The sequence below is a fragment of the Triturus cristatus genome, chromosome 7, assembly GCF_964204655.1.
Source record: "Triturus cristatus chromosome 7, aTriCri1.1, whole genome shotgun sequence".
Taxonomy (NCBI): Eukaryota; Metazoa; Chordata; class Amphibia; order Caudata; family Salamandridae; genus Triturus; species Triturus cristatus.
In genome coordinates, this window is record NC_140590.1 from 1,007,973,835 (window position 1) to 1,007,996,631 (window position 22,797).

Below are 22,797 nucleotides of genomic sequence, written 5' to 3' on the forward strand. Positions count from 1 at the left end.
TGGTCAGTGATGTCAGATAGGGAGTGAAAGTCACTGATTAGACTACTAAGCGAATTGCATAGGGATGTGACTGCAAAGGTGTTATTTGGTCAAAGTGGGGAAAGTCTTTTACTATAAGCGGGGCATACACCGAACGTTGTGTGCTGGCACCATTTCTTTTTATGTTATATATTAATGGAAATAGAGGACTCCCTGCTTTAGCTAGGTAAAGATATGCCACAAGTAGGCAGACAACTGATCCCCATTCTGATATATGCAGACAATGTGGTCTTGCCGGCCTGTAGCTCAAATGGGCCACAAAGACTGCTTGGTTCTTTGAATGTTTTTATGTGCCAACTGGGTTTGTCAACCAATTTGACCAAATCATTCCTCACCATGAGATGTGAACCGAAAATCTCTAAACCTACGGGTCACCAAATTGCCAGTAAACTGCTGGCCTCTGTTGCCACTTTTAATTATTTTGGGATCCTGCTGGATTAGTACTTTTCATGGGATAATCTGCAAAAGGCCAGGAACCACCATTTAGAAGCTATGTTTAGATTTGCTACCAGATTGGGACAGAAACCGTTAAAACAAATGAGAATCTATAAGTCCTAATATATTTCTGTGGCGACTCACAGGGCGGGTTGTGGAAATACTCTGATTGTAGACTGATTCAGAGGACAGAAAACTTTCTTGCGGAGACTCTTCGCATGCCGCAGAGTTGCTCTGGTTTTATGCTCCCACAAGGAGTTGGGGGATCCCCTCTGTTGAGGACCTGATAAAGATCGAGCCTCTGTTGTTACAGGCTGCCCTCTGGGTGAAACCAGAGGCCTGGCTAGCCAGAGCTGTATTGCAAGATTGTTTCTTACTGGAAAAAAGGTTGTGATGTACAGTGGCTTAAGTTTCTTAGACACACCTTTTACAAATTGAGGGCCAGTGGGCTCTTTGATAGTCCAGAGCCTATGAACAATCTCACAATAGACACTCTCAAGTATACTTTTGTGGAATTTTTTGGGAACTCCAGAATACCGATCGAGTACCTTAAGCCATCGGTGATATCACACTCCATCATTTCTCTCTTGTTTGTGATTGAACCCAATCTTTTGTATGTAATGAGCCCACAGGCAAGGTTTTTATTTCACTCGCTTTAGGTTTAATCTGATTCACTTTTTGGTATCTATCCACCCTAGGAGCAGAATAATACTGTTTGTATTCAGGACTCTGGTGATAATGTGCCACACCAAAGCACCTTGGGCGAGATTCACAGAACTAATTTAGGCCAAAATCCTAAACTTACTAACATTTTGGTATTCACAGAAGGCACTTACTCATTTCGGTATTCACAGAAGTTAGTAGTCCTAACTTTAGGACTCCTAAATGCCTTCTGTGAATACCGAAAGTCTTAAGGTTAGGATTTTTCTCAGTTTAGGAGTAGTAAAGTTAGGAGTCCTAACTTTACTACTCCTAAACTGAGAAAAATCCTAACTTTAAGACTTTTGGTATTCACAGAAGGCATTTAGGAGTCCTAAAGTTAGGAGTCCTAACTTTACTACTCCTAAATTGAGAAAAATCCTAACTTTCAGACTTTCGGAATTCACAGAAGGCATTTAGGAGTCCTAAAGTTAGGACTACTAACTTCTGTGAATACTGAAATGAGTAAGTGCCTTCTGTGAATACCAAAATGAGTAAGTGCCTTCAGTGAATACCAAAATGGTAGTAAGTTTAGGATTTTGTCTTAAGTTAGTTCTGTGAATCGGGCCCCTTGCGCTTTATCCTGCTCTGTAAGTTTTATTCCAACCATAGGAAAAGATATTTGATGCGGACACTTCACATCTTAAGCCTAAGACAGTGTTGCCCAGCTTTGATATTTTTTGCAGACCCCCCCATATCCAGTCATTACCCTGCCCATTGTAAATGTTATACAGCCCCAGTCATTACTCTGGGCATTGTAAATGTTATATACATCCCTATTTGTATGAGGAATTGTTTTTTTGTGTTGCATATTATGTAATTGACTAATTGGAGTTTATTATTACATTACCTGTGTTTGTGTGTCTTGTAATGTACTTCTGATGGACTTCAATTTATTGAGTAAGTATCATTTATAGCTATATCTCTAACCGAATGAAGGAAAGAAATGATTGATTAATTTCCTGTCAGCCCATTCTGACACAGGCCAGAGGTTTAGAATATGTCCATGTGATCGTAATTTTATACAAAGGGCTGTCTCAAATTTTTCAATAGGCCAAGGGTCGGTCATTTATAGCCTCTGATCTGAGTACATTTTTTAAACAATGTAGAACCACTTTTATCTATTCTGAAAATTTAGAATTCCAGGTTGATTGTGATAGAGCGCCACGTTATTCTGAAATTTGTAGGGGTGCATCATATTCACTGTTAGTCCGCACCCACATATTAATCGAAGTAGTTTAGGTGTGACATAGAAATGTATTATTAGAATTGTTTAACATAGGCGTGATTAGAAATGTAATCATGCTTTTCATGAAAAATAATGTCATAGATCATGGCAAATGTATTTTTAGTTAATGCATAATGATTGATTTTTATGTAATGCAATGTATTAGTTCAAACGTGCGCCATATTAAAGTTACACGTATAGTCTGCTTATTCACGTATAAAGGAGTAATGAACTAATGCTTAGAGTGTGATTTAGGAGTGTGTTTAACAATGTAAAGGCCTGATCGCATATGTTTAAAGAGAAAGGCCTGTTCATTTCTTATGTTAGCTAAACGTTGTAGGCCGAAAATGATTTCCCTAGGTAAAGGCTTTGGGTTTCAGGAGAATGGAAATCTTAGAGAAGTGAAAAGGTTTTCGTTCCCATGTTTCTGTTGCAGGTGCAAGGACATTTAGCTCGTTAGAGAGACTGGGTCTTTGTTTTAAGAGTTAGGATGGTACGAGAAGCCAACAGGGGAGTATATTGGAATTTACGGATGATACTTTCAGCAGAGATGGTGCCTGGGACCCAAGGTCAAGCTAACCATCGTTGGATGAAGTACAAGTTTCGTTGGAAAAGTACTGGAAGAAGACCTGGCTGAAGAGGTGTGCCGAATGCCGTGTTCTACGTTTTTGGGATTTTGTATTAGGGACAGTGCCCCGAGGGTGGAGCAGTTGAGGTTTAGGTGGGAAGCGAGAAGGAGCATCTTAGATCGAGCTCTGACTAAGTGAATGTACTTCTAAGGAAGCCTTCACTTCTGACACCTTTTTACTCTCTTGCCTGGGAGGCAAATGTTTAGTAGGGATGTCACTTTAGAGCTAGAGTAGGGATAGACTAACCGTTTTTCTTTTAGGCTAATGATTCCTAATGTAGACATTGGTTTAACTATTGCATTTCTTATGCTTTTAGAATTGATTATTCTTCTTATCCGGAGTCGAATGAGACCCTTGCGTAGACTTTCCTTTGTACTAGTGCCCATTTATTTTCTTCAACTTGTATTGAGGTGCTTGTATGTGCAGTTATTCTTGGTTGTAATAAAATCTTAAAATTCTAGATTCGGAGTCAGTGGTCCTTTGGAAATAAAGTTTGATTCTGTTGAATATGTATTGAGAATTTAATTTCCTCCCCTCTACACTATTTAGCAGATAAAAAGATCCTGGCGACCTGAGAGGATTCTTGGAGATTATAAGGGAGGCAAGAATCCGGCTTCATCAATTGCGTTGCACTAACCGAATTCAAAAACAAGAATTTCAAGGGGGCGTTGCCAAGATTATGGCCGAGTGAGACGTGCATTTGAGTCTCTCCGGCGCCATCGACATTTTGCTGCGTAATTGCTGCCTGATCTTCCTGACAGGGAAAGCACTGTGATGGTCCGGTAAGCTGATCCTGCCCACAGCCTGGGGACGATTAGACCACGCAGGCCAATCTCGCAGCGGATGAGGGCGGATTGAGGCCGAGATTGCAACGCGGAGCTGGGGCCTGCAGCCCCTGATGGAGAGTCAGAGATCCGCTGATACCAGAAGCACCGACGGACCTGCTGGCCTCACTAAATGTTTGCAAGGTGTTCCCCGAGACCTGCGTTGAAGCCATAAGTGAGCCCTACGGAGAGTGGAAGGTGTGTGATATCCAGAGAGGCAGCGTCTGAGGCCTGCCGGAGCTGTACTCACCCAGCGTGGCCGTGAACACAGAGAGGCATGCAGGAGAAGGTGGACGGAGCAGCCGAGGCAATACGGAGCGCTTCGGCATCTTGCTTTTGCTGGAAACCCCGTGGATCAGCAACTGGAGGCAAACACCCCCTCGGATAAGCACCAAGACTTAGCACTCGCACCGTGGGCTGACCCTTAGACCACGCCCAGAACAGATGGGCCAACTACTGCAGGTGGAGCTCAGCAGACCAGCAGTGCCAAACAGAGGTACGTGGGTGTGAGGCACCCACTAGAACCCCTACACAAGAGGGGCTCCCGCCGGGGGGCCCCGGGAGACATTTACTAGCTCCAGGGGGAGAACCGACCGGGTGCTCCACCTTACCGCCGAAGCCTCAGATAGAAGTCTGAAGGAACGAGAGAGGTTCTGAGAGCGAGGGACACTTGAGGATGCACACACTAGCAGTGGAGGCGAGAGCGCTGGGGTGGGGCCCACACGGACTGCGGGGAACACAGCAGCCCAGGTGCACTCAGCCCAGCAGCGGGACCTTTGCGCAAGCGTGTCAAGACTGCTCCGGACCGTGACAAGAGAAGCGGGTATGTGACGCAGAGATTCCATCTGCTGGGTGGTAGCACTACGTGGCCTTCTGCAGGGAGAGAGTGGGGAGCCCTGGCCCACAGCAAACAGTTGCAGACATTTCTGATGTGCTCCCCGTGTACAGCAACTCTATTCTCACCCGGTCATCTGTCTGAAGTTGTAAGCAATTCCCCCAAGCCGATTTGATATAGAATGTCTGGTGGCAACCTCTCATGGACGTATCTCTGGGATCAGGAGGATTAGTCCAAACCAATCCCTGCAGTGAAAGGAGGGATCTGGGTCATCTGGCTCAGGGGCTCCCCAAGGAAGAGTGTGCACCACGTTTACAGAAGTGTATGACGATCCCATATCTGAGAGTGACATTCTCCAGCTTCCCACCTCCTGCAAGCCACAAAACATAGCACCAATGGCCACCGCCAGGATTAAAAAAGATAGGTCAGTAAAGGATATGCTGGTGAAACAACCACTGGCGAACGCCACTGCGCCGGCGTCTTCAGGAGATGAAGATCAAAATGAAGAGCTGGAAGCTCCAGACGCCCCAGCGACCAAAGCTTTCATGACCACGTTATTTAACTCTTTCTGTGAAGACTTGCTCTCAATGTGAACACAACTCTCAGCAGACCTGAAAGACGTAAGAAAAGAGCTGGATGAGACGGGGGACTGAGTTGCCTCTCTGAAGGAGCGAGAAACCAGCAGAGATGAAGAAGTGGAGATGATGCAGCAGGAACTTTTGCGACTACGTAAGCAACATATTGAATTACAGGCAGCCGCGGAGGACCTAGAAAACCGCTTGTTAGATCTGGGGGTCTCTACTTGGCAGGGTAGGTACCACTGTCCAAGTAGGGACCCTTGTTTCTAGTCAGGGAAAGGGGGATACACTGTTAAGATAACCCCTGCTCACCCTCTAGGTAGCTTGGCCTGAGCAGTCTAGGCTATCAAAGGCAATGTGTAAAGTATTTGTACCAACACTCACAGCAACACAGTGAAAACACCACAGATTTACTCTACAACAGTTTTAGAAAAATAAGGTATCTTTACTAAAAACATCACAAGACCAAATACTACAGAAAAACCACCATACAATTAAAAAGGTTACTTTAAAGATAGTTCAAGAGTTTGTAGAAAGTACTCCAGGATGTAAAAATCAGTGTCCTGCACAATGCGACTCTCAATGCACAAAATGCGACACTCTCGTGCCCAACAGTACCTGTAGTTGCGCTAAGGTTCCCAAAAGCTATAACAATGAAGATGGCAAAGGCGATGCGATACTCCTGAGACCTTGGGGAGGCTTTGCAGCAGCCCTGCTTCACGCAGCAGAGGTGGATACGCCGGCTCCGATCTGTAGGGGAGGATGCGATGACTTTGGCTTTCGTTGCATAGGTTTCTTAGGGGGAAGCTTCAAGCACAGGTACGGTGCAACGACCGTGGATGGTGACGATCTTCGATGCGGAGCGATGCGCGGTGCAGCGTTGACTTCTGGCGCCGCAACCCTCGATGCGCCACGGGACGGGAGTCTGCGTCGACGCACGCAGCGACTGGATACTTTCACGCACCGGCAGTGGTGCGGCCTGCAAACTGGTTCTGCGATGACCTTCGCAGTGTCAGAAATCTTCGCGCACCGGGACGATGCTCGACGCACTCGGCCATGCGGGGACTCTGGGTGCTGCGATGACGCCGCGATAAAATTCTTCTCACACTCTCGATCTTGCGACTCTCAACCGGATGATGCGATGGGTACCAGTTACTCTTGTTCACGCTTTCTGCTTTCCAGCTCCCAAACACAGCCAAACGACCTCCTGAGGCCCCCAGACTAGTCAAGCACTCCAAGGCAGGTCAGAACCCCCTCAGCAGAGTTCCAGCGGAGCTGGTGGTGAAGTCCTTTTGTTCCTGGGACTTCTTAACAGGGAGCCAGCTCTCCTTAGGCCCTTGGAGATCAGAATCTAAAGAAGGGGGCACAGCAGAGTCCTTCCCCTCTCCTTGGCAGCAAAGCAAAACAGCAAGCATGCAGTCTTCTGCTCTTCAGTTCCTTCCAGCTTTCTCCTTGGCAGAGGTTCCTTCTTAGTTCCACAGTGATCTAAAGTTTAGGTGTCTGGGGTCCTCTTCTTATACCCCTCCAAGTCTTTGTCTCTCTTTGTTTCAGTGGGGGGATTCCCCTGCTCAAACCGGTTCCTGGGTGAGCTCTGCCCTGGAGCACCTGGTTCCTTTCAGAGTGGGGGGCAGGGTCGTTAGATGCTCAGCAGGAGGTGGAGCCTTCTTTGTGCTGGCAGAGGCAGAGTCCTCAGCCTGGCCAGTAGGGGGTGGAGCCGGCATTGTGCTGGCAGAGGCAGCCCTATTCAAACCCAAGGGCTACTCCTCCCACCCATCTAGAGCATATCTCCCTATTCACCCTGCTGCTGACTCATCAAGACTCCTGGAGCCACCTAGCCCATCACATGACACCAGTCAGCCAATCTGCACACCGGCACACAGGAAGGTTAAACAGGAGAATAGCTACTTTCTAAAAAGTGCCATTCTCACACAGTGAATTTAAAAACCATCTTTCTAAAAAGATGTATAATTAAATTCTGAACACAAAGATACCAAACTTGGATTTTCTATCTTGCATTTAGGGGAAGATAGGCATGTAAACAGCCTCCCCCATTCTGTCCTATGGGCAAGATAGCCTCTCAGCAGTGAAAAACGTCAATGGCTGTAATTCACTACTAGGGCATGTTACACACCTCAGTACATGCCCTACCTTTCAGATACACTGCACCCAGCCCATGGGGGTACCTAGGGCCACCATAGGGATGCCTTACATGCACAGAAAGGGAAGGATAAGGCCTGGTCAGTGGGTGCACTGGCCAGGTCGACATGGCAGTCCTGGACTGCACATAGGCACTGCAAGCAGGCCTAAGACATCATTTTAGCGCTACTATTGTGGGTGGCACAATCAGTACTGCAGCCCACTAGTAGCATTTGTACAACCAGCCCTGGCACTCTCAGTGCACTTTACTAGGGCCTTACGGGTAGAACAAATATGCCAAACATGTATAGCCAATTACATCACAATTTCCCTAGGAAGCACTTGCACTTTGACACTGATCAGCAGTGGCAAAGTGCCCAAAGCATCTATACCAGTAAAAACGACATCCAGCATAGCATCAAAAATACAGGAGGTAGAGGCAAAAAGTCAGGGGTAACCACGCCAAAAGATGCCAGGTCTAACACGTGTCCCCTCCGGCTGAAATGTGAGGAGAACTACCCACCCTCTTGGGAGTTCTCATTACTAAGGTGGAAAAACCTGGACAGACCGCCGGCGTTGGCGTGGTCTGTACCGGGACGGTGTTCCACCGTGAAGTCCATCCCCTGTAGGGAAATGGACCACCTCAACAGCTTAGGATTCTCACCCCTCATCTGCATCAACCATCTAAGGGGCCTGTGGTCTGGCTGAACCCGGAAGTGAGTCCCAAACAAGTAGGGTCTCAGCTTCTTCAGAACCCAGACCACAGCAAAAGCTTCCCTCTCAATAGCACTCCACCTCTGTTCCCTGGGAAGTAGCCTCCTGCTAAGGAAAGCTACAGGTTGGTCCAAGTCCTCATCATTTAGTTGTGAGAGCACTGCTCCCACTCCATGCTCAGTAGCGTCTGTCTGCACTATGAATTCCTTGGAGAAGTCAGGCGCCTTGAGTACAGGTGCTGTACACATGGCCTCCTTCAGGGCATCAAAAGCTTTTTGGCAGGCACTGGTGCAAATCACTCTCTTGGGTAACTTCTTGGAAGTTAGTTCTGTCAAGGGAGCAACAATGGTGCCATACCCCTTGACAAAACGGCGATAGTACCCGGTGAGTCCTAAGAAGGCTCTCACCTCTGTCTGGGTCCTGGGGGGTTCCCAAGCCCGGATGGTATCTATCTTGGCTTGTAGGGGCGCCACCTGGCCGCTTCCTACCTGGTGTCCCAAATACACCACTGAACCCTGCCCTTTCTGGCACTTACTGGCCTTGATGTGAGGCCTGCACTGTGCAGAGCCTTCAACACTGCGCAGAGTTGTTGCAAGTGTTCTTCCCAAGTGGAGCTGAACACAGCAATGTCATCCAGATATGCGGCGCTGAATTGCTCCAGCCCGGACAGTACCTGGTTGACCAGTCTCTGGAATGTGGCAGGGGCGTTCTTCAACCCAAAGGCCATGACACGGAACTGGAAGTGCCCCTCTGGCGTTGAAAACGCAGACCTCTCTTTGGCCCCATCAGTTAAGGCAATCTGCCAGTACCCAGAAGTTCAATCAAACGTACTGAGGTAGTTGGCAGCTCCCAACCGATCCACAAGCTCATCAGCTCTGGGGATGGGGTGTGCGTCAGTCTTTGTGACCGCATTGAGCCCACGGTAGTCCACACAAAACCTAAGTTCTTGAGTGGCACCTGGCGCAGCAGCTTTTGGTACAAGTACCACTGGGCTAGCCCAGGGGCTGCTGGAGGGCTCAATCACCCCTAGTTCCAACATCTTAGAAACCTCCTTCTTGATGCTGGCCCTGACCTTGTCAGCCACCCGGTAAAACTTTTGTTTTACAGGCATGCTATCTCCAGTGTCCACATCATGGACACACCAGTTGGTGATACCGGGGGTCAGGGAGAACAGAGATGCAAACTGACCCAACACATGGCGACAGTCCCTCTGCTGTTCTGGGATCAGGGTGGGCGAGAGGACCACTCCATCCACTGACCCATCTTGCTCCTTAGCTTCCAGGAGGTCAGGAAGAGGATCGCTATCCTCCTCCATCCCGGCATCTGTAGCAAGTAGCATTGTTACTTCAGACCTCTCAAAATGGGGTTTGAGGTGGTTCACATGTAGGACCCTCATGGGGTTCCTGGGAGACCGCAGGTTAACCAGGTAGGTCACTTCACTCTTGCGCTCCACCACCTCATATGGCCCAGTCCTCTTGTCTTGGAGCGCGCAAGGCTCCACTGGTGCCATCACCCACACCATCTGCCCAGGTTGAAACTCCACCAGAGTGGTATGCTGGTCATACCATCTCTTCATCTCATCCTGGCTGGCTTCCAGGTTCGCCTGAGCAAGTGTCCTGAAGTGCTGTGTCTGGTTGCGGATGGCCAGCACATAGCTGAACACATCCTGGGGGGTTTTGCCAGGGGATTTCTCCCAACCCTCCTTCACCAGACTGAGAGGTCCTCTAACAGGGTGCCCGTACAAAAGCTCAAAGGGACTCAACCCTAGAGACTTTTGGGGTACCTCCCTGTAGGCAAATAATAGGCATGGCAAAAAGACGTCCCACTTCCGTCTCATGGGCTCTGTCAGCCCCATGATCATGCCCTTCAGGGTCCGCCTTTCAATCAACCCATTTCCTTGAGGGTGGTAAGGAGTGGTGAACTTATAAGTTACCCCACACTCCTCCCACAGAGACTTCATATACCTGGAGATGAAGTTGGTACCCCGGTCAGATACCACCTCTCTGGGAAAACCTACACGGGAAAAGATCCCCATCAATGCACGGCCCACCACCGGGGCTGTGGTTGTCCTGAGAGGGATAGCCTCCGGGTACCGGGTAGCATGATCCACCAGGACCAGGATGAACCTGTTGCCCAAGGCTGTCCTGGGGTCCAGTGGCCCCACAATATCTATCCCCACCCGCTCGAAAGGGGTGCTCACTATAGGAAAAGGCTGGAGATGGCCTTTGCACTTCCCTACAACCTTGCCACTTGCCTGGCAAGTCTGGCATGATCTACAAAAGGACCCGACGTCCGTCTTCATCCCGGGCCAGTAAAAGTGGGTGGCAAGCCTTTGTCGGGTCTTGTCCTGCCCGAGATGTCCTGCAAGAGGCACGTCGTGAGCCAGACCCAGTAGGAATTCTCTGAACCCTGCGGGTACCACCAGGGTACGTGATCCACTGGGCTCAGCAAACCTAGGCTCACTGTACAAGTCATTCTCCCAGTAGAGAAAGAAGTTCTTTGGATCAGCACCTGCTGCCTGGTCTGCAGCCTGTTGCCACAAACCTTCAAGAGTAGGGCATGTCTTCTGCGCCTGGCAGAACTCCTCTCTGGAGGGACCACCCTCTTGCTGCCAATGGGTCAGCTCAGGTATGTCTCCCAGCTCAGCTACCTGTTCCCCTGTAGGCTCCAGGGCATCCCCCTCAGGGTCTGCTCCTTCCTGGACCGTGGAAACAGCATTAGAGGAGTGCCGTCTCGTGCAGAAGGTGAAGAGATCCGCGAATATGTTCTCGCTCTCTTCAAGCAGGTACTTGGTGACGAGTGCCCTGTAGATATCCAGGTCGATAAAGCGCACGTGTGGACCTGCCTAAATGTAATTAAGCTCCCCCACCGGACATCCTGGAATGCGTACACACCTTCCAGGTTAAAGAAAACATCATTCGTCTAATCAGGAATGCCCATCCGGTACAGTTTATGGGACATGCGTTGTCATTCTTCCAGGATCTTTCCCTAACTACGCTCTTCAAAAGGAGGGCTATCCGGGGCATCACAATGCATCTTAGAGAGAAAGGGATCTCGCACTCCTGGGGCCACCCTTTTCGCATCACCTTTCTGTACGAGAGCAAGCTATGGCAGATTAAATCCCTAATAGAAGCACAAAAGGTCCTAGGTCTTATAGCACGGTCACCTCAAGATGGAAGCAACAGACACATGAAGAATCCAAACTTAAATGACTCTCACTGGCATTGAGTCGAAGGGCCCTCTGCCAGCCACAAACCTGACCTAGAGACAATAGCCAATGAGGGAAAAAGCAGTGATCAACGCATTGGCCAACCCGTCGGACCATCCAGCCTCCCCCTGATGTGTTAGCTTTGGGCACTGGACTCTGCAGAAGCAGATGGAAGGGGGAGACTCCTATCCACCAGACAGTCTCGTCCTGAGAGTTAACTGGGCAACTCAGGAGTGCTCATCACCACGAGTGTGGCAGAAGGAAGCCGGCGTGCCCCACAAGAGCCCTCACACTTTGACGAACTGATGTCACCAATTGAGATAAGAATGTTTGTTAGTTTTTTTCTTTGGGGGAAATTATTGGGATTTGTTGTGGATTTGTTATTGCTTCTATGTTCTTTTCTTTCTATCCTCTCCTCCTCACCATTTTTGGACAAGGATACTCCACAGGCGCGGCATGGGGCAGTTATAGAGCTACCAGGCCTGGTCCGGTACAAAGCCTATGCTAGACACAGCACTCCCCCATGTGCGCATACAAATGTTGGGTAAAACTCAAAAAATTGTAAGCCTCAATGTTCGAGGCCTTAATCACCCGGTGAAGCGCACAGCGATCCCGTCCCTCCTAGAGCACTCCCAGGGAGACATTTGCTTTTTACAACAAATCCACCTTTTGCAGCGAGATATTCATCACATGCGCTCCCGGTGATTTCCCCTTCAACTATAGTCCTCCAACGCGTCCCAGAAGGCCAATGGGGTAGCAATCCTCTTAAATGCGAAATATAGCAGAAATTAAAGGGCGACTACTGGCTTTCAGGATTCAGTGGGAGGCCTCACAATTCACGCTTGCTAACAGATACACCCCGAACGCACACCAGGAGCACTTCATTCGCAAAGCCCAAGGAGAAATTATGGCATCCGCTGACGCAGCTATTTTGGTGGGTGGGGATCTCAACCTGGTCATGGACACAAACCTAGACCGCTCAGGGCAGCGCCCTGCACAGTCAGTATCCTTTTCAGTGGAGGGCCAGCATTGGCTCTTGGATCACTGCTTTCATGATATCTGGTGCAGTCACCACCCAGACACAAGAGACTGCACATACTACTCCGCTGCACAAAAACCATATGCGCATTTGGACCACTTCTTAGCCTCCTTTGCTCCCACCATAGAACCTTGCTCTCTTTCCGACCACGCCATGATCACGGTCTTACTGCGAAAGAGCATGCACTTTCAACAACCAGAGTGATGGCGTCTAAGGGACAGCCTCTTGCAATCCAAAATTGCAGAAGAGAAGATTTGCGCCTGAATCTTAGACAATCTGAATATTATTGACACAGGAGCTGCGTCCCTGGCTGCAGTATGACAAGCCCTAAAGTTAGTAGTTAGAGGCGAATGCATAGCGATCTCTGCGGCAGAAAACAAACTACTCTGGGAGAAAAGGCAAAGTATAGAGCCGGAGGTGAGGAGCTGGAAACAATACATAGGCGCACGGGAGCACCTAGAATATGAAGGGAACTAGAGAGGAAAATACTTCTGCTGAGATGTCTGGACTTGGATAGAGCCGAATATGCACTTTTGAGGCTTCATCACAATTTCTTCTTAAGTGGTGACAAATGCCGGAAAATTCTGGCACAAGAGCTTCGAGCAAAAGACACTAGCGACATTGATTCAGTCCATGAAGACTGTCTCAGGGGATAAGGTGCATGTGGACTGGGAGATAACTGGCGTGTTTCAACACTTTTATCAGACCCTAAACTCGGGAGAGGACGCAATTCAGACATCCTCCCACTCTTTTCTAAAGGACATACCTCTCACCAGGCTGCCAGAAACCATCGCAGAGCAGCTGGACCAACCAATTCACATTGAAGAGGTGATCACTGTAATCGCACGCCTCCCGGTGCACAAAGCCCGTGGCCCTTATGGGTTTTCGGCACAATTTTACAAGATGTGCTTCCCAGAATTGGCACCCTTACTGACACGAGTATTTAATTATTTCCTAGAGACAGGATCGCTAACTGACTCGATGTTGGAAGCCTCGTATATCAGTCACACTAAAACCAGCGAAAGGCCCTGTTAAATATAGACGCCAAAGTATTCGCCGGAATCCTAGCAGCGCAATTGAACACACTGATGGCGGGTCTGAAATACCCTGACCAGTCGGGCTTTAGCCCCACCCGGCAAGGGGGAGACAACACGAAGAGACTCCTTCACCTCATGGACATCATACATAGATCGCACAAAGAGGCGGTGTTTCACTCCACTGACGCCGAGAAGGCGTTTGACCAGTTGAGATGGTCTTATCTGATACACTCAGACACTTCGGATTTGGGGACGGTTTTATCAAATGGGTTAGCTGTATATATAGTGCTCGAGAGCCTTTGTTCGGGTTAATGGAGTGTCCTCAAATCCATTCCCAATAGCACGAGGTACACGGCAGGGAAGTCCCTTGTCACCGCTCCTGTTCGCAATATATATGGAGCCGTTCGCACAGAAAATCCACGACAACCCTCGGATCAGTGGTATCAAGTTTGGAGCGGACACCCACACGATCAGTCTATATGCGGATGATGTGATCTTCTCACTTACGCACCTGCAGACATCTCTTCCAGCCCCGTTAGCAGATCTAGAAAGCTTTGGGGAAGTATCGGGATTCAAAGTGAATCTAAGTAAATCTCAGATTTCAAACCCCTCGGTGACCCCTGACCAGAAAGACAAACTGAAGAGATCGCTTCCACTGATGTGGGCTGATAAGTCTATAACGTATCTGGGCATATCGCTGGCCCCACTATACCTCAGACCCTGGCTACGAACTGCTTGGCCCTTATGACACAGACGACGCAGGCTCTCAGCAGCTGTAGCCGTTTGGGGTTGGAGCGGTTTGGAAGGGTGGCGGCAGTTAAAATTACGGTCTTGCCATGCATTCTATATATTTTTCAAACCCTTCCTTTGCCTCCCCCTCCCCGAGCTTGGTTCGATCTCTGCAGCTGGCCATTAACAAATCCGTCTGGGAAGGGAAGAAGGCCCGAATAGCTCTTGCCCAGTTAGCACGATCCAAGTGGGATGAAGGGGTGGGATTCCCTCTGATACATAGATACCTGCAGGCAGCACACCTCTACTACATAATTGAATGGAATCGACCTCTATCAGAAAAATATTGGTCCTTTATGGACCAGACGGTTGCAGGGGTCAACATATGGAGGGAGGTTTGGCTCCCAAATAAATATAGGCCGTGGGGCTTGTACTCCTCTTCAGTAACATCGCATACGATGAAAACGTGGGATAAGGTGGCTTGCGCCAGGGGCTTGACGTCTTTTCCCTCCCCATTGACCTCGATCACAGAGAACCCCGACTTTTCTCCGGGGTGCAACTCGGCAGTATTCCATAGATGGCGTGAGCAGAGGTGTAAGCGCATAGGGTCTCTCTTCGACCCAGACGGTTTGATCCCCTTTGATCAACTGAAACAGGACAATGAATTCCCCCAATCAAATATGTTCCATTACCTTCAGTTGTGCCACTGGGTCATGGGACGCACATATCAAACGGCAGCGTTGAGAAACCTGACGGTCTTTGTGAAGTGGCTGGTGCGCAAGCAAGATGATAAACACCTTATATCGGAGCTATATGTGTTGCTGCCAAGACACACAGGAGAAGGTCGCAGCAAAAGACAGCAGCGGTGGGAGGAGGACCTTGGGTGGGTGCTCTCAGAGAAGGAGTGGGAGGAAATATACTTTAGAGCTCACCATACAGCACACAATACAGCAGGGGCAGAATCAACATACAAAATGCTTTCCCATTGGTATCTTACACTGGCACGCATTTACTGCTGGGACAAAAACTACTCTGAGAAATGTTGGAGGGGGTGTGGTCAGACAGGCTCGCTAGTAAACTTGCTCTGGCACTGCCCCAAGTTAGAGCGCTTCTGAGGAGCAGTCCTGGATGACATAGATAGAGTATTTGAGACTGCAATCCCGTGCTCTCCCGCATTCAGCTCCTAGGTCTCCCGAATCCACAGACATTTCCCCTACGCTCCTTAAGAGGCCGACAAATGGCTCTCGCGCTGCTGGCAGCACAACAAGTAATTCTGGCTAGGTGGGGCACACCGACCACCCCGGACCACGTGACATGTTTGCATAAGCTGTAGTTAAAAATGTATTTATATGTACAAGGCATGGATCAGCCCATGGGTTCTTCGTCTCTCTCTGGGTAAACACCTTTTAGAAATAATTCATGCTAGCATGAATTATTTCTAAAAGGTGTTTACCCAGAGAGAGACGAAGAACCCATGGGCTGATCCATGCCTTGTTCATATAAATAAATTTTTGGTCAGTCTAAGACAAGTCCCTTATATAATATGCTTTTAAAGATGTTCCTGTAATTAAGTACACAAGGATAGACAAGAGCAACATACTCTTACTCATTGGAATAATAACGGGTCTATCTCCTCTATGAAGTTTAACTAGAGGTGACTAGGAACTGCAAAATGGCCGTCACGTTCTTGAGAGTGGCTTTGATAGTCCTGAAGTCCTTTCTCTATTATAGTGAAGGGGAGAGGGCGGTCCGTAACACACACGGACGTAGCGTGTAGTGAGCAGCGGTGGAGTCAAGCTTGTCTCTTTATATGAGGGCAGAATACGAGGCACATTTATCATCGGAGGACGGTTGTGGGGCAACAAGAGAGAGTGTCTCTTTGGAGTAGTGAGTACCCTTCTGACAGAGGTGGTGTGATAAGGGGTTGTAGGCGTGAGAACTGAAGGTTGAGTTATCGTATACGCCTTAGCTTTGTAACCCGTTGGCTGGGAATGATCGGATGCAAGGCATATGATAGTGTGGTTGTGATTAGAGTTAACCACACAACGAGCGCGCTGGGGCTCCAATGAACGAGTGAGCACGCATCTTTATAAATACGATTGTGTTGCTTTGCCGACAGAGTGTGACGACAAGAGCACCCTCCCCCGCCGTTCCGGGTTCAGAATTGAAACTGTAAACTCTTGTGAGTATGTAAGGTCATATTGTACTTGGGACACCAGGTGTTTTGGGGTTGATTGACAATAGAGGATTTTCTGTAGTTACACGGTGATTGATTTGCACCTGTTTTTAAGTGTGAATCCTGTAGATACACCGAGGTTTTTATCGGACACTTGTTACACTCGGTTTTATGCTCGTGGTGAGAGGTGGTGCCCACCGGTGCAAGGACGTGGGTGTTGTTTTAAGGTCAGGCTGCACCGAAGACTATTGTTCACATTCATGATATTGTGGGATTATCTGTGAGAACTATGTTCAAGTATAAGAAGCACGAGCATGTGAATTACGATCCGTTTCCTCTGCTTTCTTTCCCTTTTTTTTGTAGATGTGTAAATCCTCTTGGAAATTCCATTAGAGAGGAACGCTGGGGCAATACCCTGATTGCTAAGGTAATATATACCCAAGTAGTGGTATAGACCAGACAACAAGGGGCCAACACCCTGACGAATGCCAGAGTGACCCAGTTGGGCACAGAGAATACTGGCAGAAACATGTTGGTTTTAGCAGTGGTGATTATGGGGTCGTTACCTGCCCTTGATACCCCATTTCGTTTATTTTAACTCTGCCCGAGGTTGACAGGAATAATGCTGAGGGTTAACCTCGAGACAGTTTTATACTCTCTTTTTTCTGCACTTTTTCTTGGTCCCTTCCTTTAGGAGACTATTCGTTTCCTTTCTGTCAGAATCTCACTTCTGTGTTTATTCTGTTTATTTGTTATTTGTACTGTACCCTCACCACTTTCCTTCATCATATACTACTTCACTTTCCTCTAAAAAAAAACTGCGCCCCACCCAAGGGGTTGGTCTGCACCTGGGTGTATGATGCGGCCCTATGATGAAGCATGACACTTTCGAGTGTGTGAGGGCAGTATTAAGATCTCTATAGATTTTCCCACCTACCATATTTATTTAATTGCCAGCCTTTTGTGAAATGATTTGATCTGCCGTATTTGCAGCCTTTTGGCATTTGTCATATAATTTAATGTAGCCTTGTATATCTAATTTTTTATGTATAAAGTGTCTTATATTTTTTTTATGCTTTTTGACAGACCGAATAACGAAAGAATAGATTAACTGCAGGAATAAACGAGCTACCAAAATATTATTCACAAAATAGCGAGGACCAACTTATTGAGACGGAAAGTTTGTATAGCTAAGTGTAGGTTAACTTTTCTCAACTCTGCATCTATGTACCTGTAGCACGAAGTTTCTGTAGTCGATATTAAGGTGAAAAACCGAGACATAGGGGACACACTCATAATGACCCCCACACCTTTCAACAAAGCACAAAAGTAAAGAAACCTAAATTAGGATAGCAATAAAAGCACCGCTCTAGTCAATCGTGCACATCAAAGCAATTCCCAGACATGCCACGCTACACTTCAGCGTTCTTCCAATGCAGCACCCTCCTACTCTGGAGTGTGCTACCACCCTGAGGGCGTCAGCGCCTTGCCAAGGCCAGAAAATGCAGATATGACGCCGTTCTTCTCTTTCTAATAGCACTTAGAAGTAATTAAGGTCTGCAGTGCACGCTGTGCCGACAAGAATAGACTTGAACTTGTGAAACTTTTAAAAATACACCCAGCCTAATGTCCCGCATCAGGGCATCTGCTTCCAAGGCAGCGCTCGCCTCCCCAGATGTCACTCGGGACTTCGCTATCCCTCGGGTTCGCATCTGGGAAGCATATTAGCTGCCACCTCACTGCATGACGAGCGGGGACCTTCTCACCCTTCCACTCGCTTCAGCCAGCATCCCTCTTGAAACAGGAGCTGAGAGGATGCAGATTCTCGGATGCCACGCACAGGGAGATGGTCAGCTGGGCAATTGTGTAAACCCGCAAAAAAGCACAAAAGGAACATTTCACATTGTGAAGCGCATTCATTAGCGACCTCAGACGCTACCAGCAATGACATCACATAAGCGCTACAAGAGAGGCTGTACCAAATGCAATTATTACTGGGATTCATAATTATGAAATCAATAAAGAGTAAATGTGTCTCTTCCACATCCAGTTGAAGCATCTTGTCCTTCTCCCATCAGTCAGTAGGTTCTCGCCATCTGTATGGAATAATGGCCCGGCTGCGGGTGGGTGGTGTGGTGTGGGAAACAATGCCCTCCCCCCCTTGATGGAGAATATGGGGTTGGACAGTGACAGTAGTATTCAAAACCCGGCCTGGATTTCCTCCAACTACTGGGGGGTTGTCCAGCGTCCAGAGTGGCCCAGTCCTGTTCATGGTGCACCAAAAACTTCCGAGGTACCATTTGTAAACCTCCGCACCTGGTGGTCAGTAAGTCTCTCTTCCGTGGCATCTCTAAGGCTTGTGAAGCCAGCATCTGGGTCCAAATGCTGCCCTGTGTATTCAATCCTTCCCCAGTAAACAGAGCGTGCTATCCTTTCTGTTGACACACCGTCAACAGACCCTTCTTGTCACTCTTGCTTATCTTTTCAACTCTCCCCGCACTATCTGTTCTCTTCACTTGTGTCTCACTCTACGCCCTTCACAGCCTGAGAGATTTCTCAATGAGTTTCAAGCTTGCCGCTGACATATTCAGTGAAATGCAGATCAGAAGTCAGATTTCCAGCAGGGCAAGCTCAGATTCTATCCTTCAGAGGTCAACAAGTTGGGATCTATTACAATGGATATTAGTCACATGCATACATGCCAACACTCCCGATTCAGGCGTGAGACTACCGATTTGAAGGCTAGTCTCCCGCCTCCCGATTCCTGCAAGCAAAAACCCGATTCCTCGGGGTTTCAGCTGACAGGGCTTGGTAATGTGTAACGTGCTAATTCTTCCAGCAATAGTCAGAGTGGCGATGCAGGGGCTCTAGAAGGGGTGAAAAACCAACAAAGCCCCATTAACAACCGAATGCTCTTTTAAACACCTGTGAAGTACTGGGGGGGGGGGGGGGCGTCTGTGTGAAGCTGTTTCAGCCCGGGCTGACGGGGGAGGGAGTGGGGGTGTATGCACTGGCCGCAACCTGCCAGGCCAGTGCACAACTCTTGCATCCCCTCTTTCTCTGCCTGCCATTGCGCTCCATGCTTCTGAAAGGTGATAAAAAAAAAACACGTGAATTTGCTTTCAAATGTCCGATCCTGCAGCAGCACACTTTCAAAGCCCATACATGACAGAAACCCGATTGAAGGCCCCATTCTCCCGATTTTTGTTATTTTTTATTTAAATCTCCCACTTTGCTCTTCTGAAATGTTGGCATGTATGGTCACATGTGATTTACAGCAGTTAGAAACGGCAGAAGTGTCAAGTCAGGTTTATTGATTCGGCTTTACAGTAAAGCCTTACAATAATGAAACAAAAAAAAAATACCCAATACAAAATACCCCGACCTATATAATTATTGCACTGTACATGCGCCATATAATACGATAAAATAAAAAGAGAAAACCTTCCTGTCCACATGTTCCCTTTTACTAGCGTTCCTCCCTTCTTGGGTTTCAAGGGAGCAAGGTGCTATCTGCCAAGATTGACACCTTGAAGGACTAACGATTGGTTCTCATGGCTTCCCTCATTGTCCCCCGTCTTTCGCTACAGCACAAACAAAATATAGTTAAGCTCTACAGGGAGGCACAATGAATAAAATCATAAATGTGTAAAAAAAAAAAGCTACGACTAAAGCGCAGGAGGGAGTAGGACAGATGCACCAGAAGGGCCTTTATTACCCTCCCCAGTGTCGGCCAGTAGCCAACAAGCACACTGGAGAGGGACGGTCACCCTTATAGGGTTAATTGCTGATATTCTTGTATTGTGCCATAGGTAACTGGGTGACTCACAACCAAGCTATTCACTCACTTCATTTACAAAGATGACCCTACACCAGACTGCATCCATAGTGGATTCAATTACATTACACAGAGACTCATATTCTGCTTCACTTTTCTTTATTCAGCAACAAAGAATGAACACAGTAATATACATAACATAAACTAAAACTCACATGAGTCTGTAATGGTCACAATAAACATGGTAAACATAAAATAAATATCCCAAAGTCCACCATTCAGCATTTTTGCCAGTCCATAACTGCACTGTTGAACAGCTCCAACTCATCTTTCTTTTGTTGCCTGTCAGTGAGTTAAGCACCAGATATGTAATCCTCACTATTTGTTGTAACATTGTGCTTTGCCTTTTAGGGGGCTGTGTTGCATATTGGGACTTTCTTTTAGCCATATAGCCCAGGGCTTATTTTTCTACACAGGCACTTGCATGCTACTCTAGTGCTCCCTATGTGTTTTGTGCTGCTCATTAGTAAAGTGCACAGAAAGGTGCTGCTGGAAAAACGAAATGATAACTCTACCTGGCTGTTGTGTCCACTGCTGCTCCGCACTCTCCTGCTGCCCTGTGGGTCTCTCCCCGCCGCCGCGCCTCCTTGCACCGGCGCGGTCGCAGAGCGGGAGGGACTACCACCCCCAAGATCCTTTGCGGCAGGAAGCCGTCATCGACACCACCGATTTGGCGCCAGGAGGCATTTAAATTTGGAGGACACTCCCGGCAGAGCGGGTGTGCTGCTGGAAAAACGAAACCATAACTCTACCTGGCTGTTGTGTCCACTGCTGCTCCGCACTCTCCTGCTGCCCTGTGGGTCTCTCCCCGCCGCCGCGCCTCCTTGCACCGGCGCGGTCGCAGAGCGGGAGGGACTACCACCCCCAAGATCCTTTGCGGCAGGAAGCCGTCATCGACACCACCGATTTGGCGCCAGGAGGCATTTAAATTTGGAGGACACTCCCCGCGTCGCGGGACCGTGCGCGGGCAGCGCCGGGCTAAGCCCGGGCAAAGGGCGGGCCCTCTGTGGCCCTCAGGGGACCGAGGGAGACGGGACGGGCCACCCCCATTGTATTCATCTCCGGTCCGGGACAAAGTATTGAGGTGACTTCAGCATCATATCCGTGTGCCATATGATAGTTTGTGCGGACTTGTGCACTGGTTAAGTGTAGTGCTCTACACGTATTTAGTTGTGTTGTAATATTGTGGGATAGTTTGTATAAAATGACGAAAGCCAGAAAGACACCTGTGGTTACAAGATCATCTACTAGAAAAAATCCTGCTCCATCTACACCCTTGCCATCCCTAACAGCTATCGACCTCATGTTACAAAAAACGATTGGTGTAGTTGCTGACGCAATCCAAAATACGGAGAGACGTCTCTCCTTGACTCCGAATATGTGCTTTCCAAATCTTTCAATGCACACTACTGAGCACAATAACACTGTGGAGTCCACTATTAATGTGGATGATTCACTTTTGCTGCAATCCTTTTCGGGGTTACCCAGTGGTAAAGGTTGTAGGAATGATACACCCCCAGGTCTAATCATTTTAAATAGCAATGAAAGAAGTCCTTTACCTGTTACCAATGGTGGGGCTAGTCCGTGTCTAGTACAATCAGGAAATATGTCAATAAACTCCCCAGGGGAAGTACTTGCAGAAAGTTCCCCCCTGACTAGCATAATAGTAGCAGATAAGTCTCCTTCCCCCAAAAAGAAGAAAGGGCGCAATGGGAGAAAAAAAAACAAATCTATTATGAGGAAGATTTATAAACCTCTGGGTAACCATAAGCCCTCAGCTAAAGATGTGTGGCTTAATTTTAGATTGGCTAAACCTACAATGAGTACATCTAATACGACTATAACACCCGTCAAGCAAGATGTACCACTAGCTAAAGAAAATCAGCCAAAAACTAATAAACCTCACACGGACGAGACAACTCAGACTGAAAGGGTGAGTTTAACGGATACATCTTATTTGACAGATTTAGAACGGTTGGTTAGACTTCTCCTTCAGCCTATAAGCGAGAAAATTACTAATATAGAGCTACTTTTAGTAAAACTCGAGAAACATCAAGATAAGGACCAGATTGTTAACCCTAAACCTCCTTCTGCCTCTGCACAGACTGACGATACAGAAACTGTCAGTTGCAATATGGCAATTATCAATTCCATGGGAGTTAATGATCAGAATGACCAACCACAACACATAAGACCACAAAAAGAATCAATAGTGTTGCCGAGTGTATCTCCTATGTTGGCGTGTCCCATAGCTGATAATGATGAGAGTGAATGGGCCACAGAAGGTTCATTTCAAGTATTACCTGCCGACCAAGCTAAGCCCGTTAGGACTCCACCAACGGTACCTTTAGCCACTAACACACGATCAACGCAAAATTCCATGCAGCCCCCACAAAATAAAAAACCCATTTATATTAATCTCCCTCCTGAATCCCAATTATACACCATAGTAATGATAGGTGTACCGCAACTAGAAAAGGATAAGGTGGAGAGATATGGGGACCTGAAAAATAAAGTAAGTCACTGGTTAACCACCCATAGACCGATCCCCAGACACATCAGTGGTAAAATCTTAAATGTCAGGAGGGTCGATTGGGTGGGCCATAGATTTAAATCTACTGAGGGGGACTGCATTGTTGTTACTTTTGCTGAT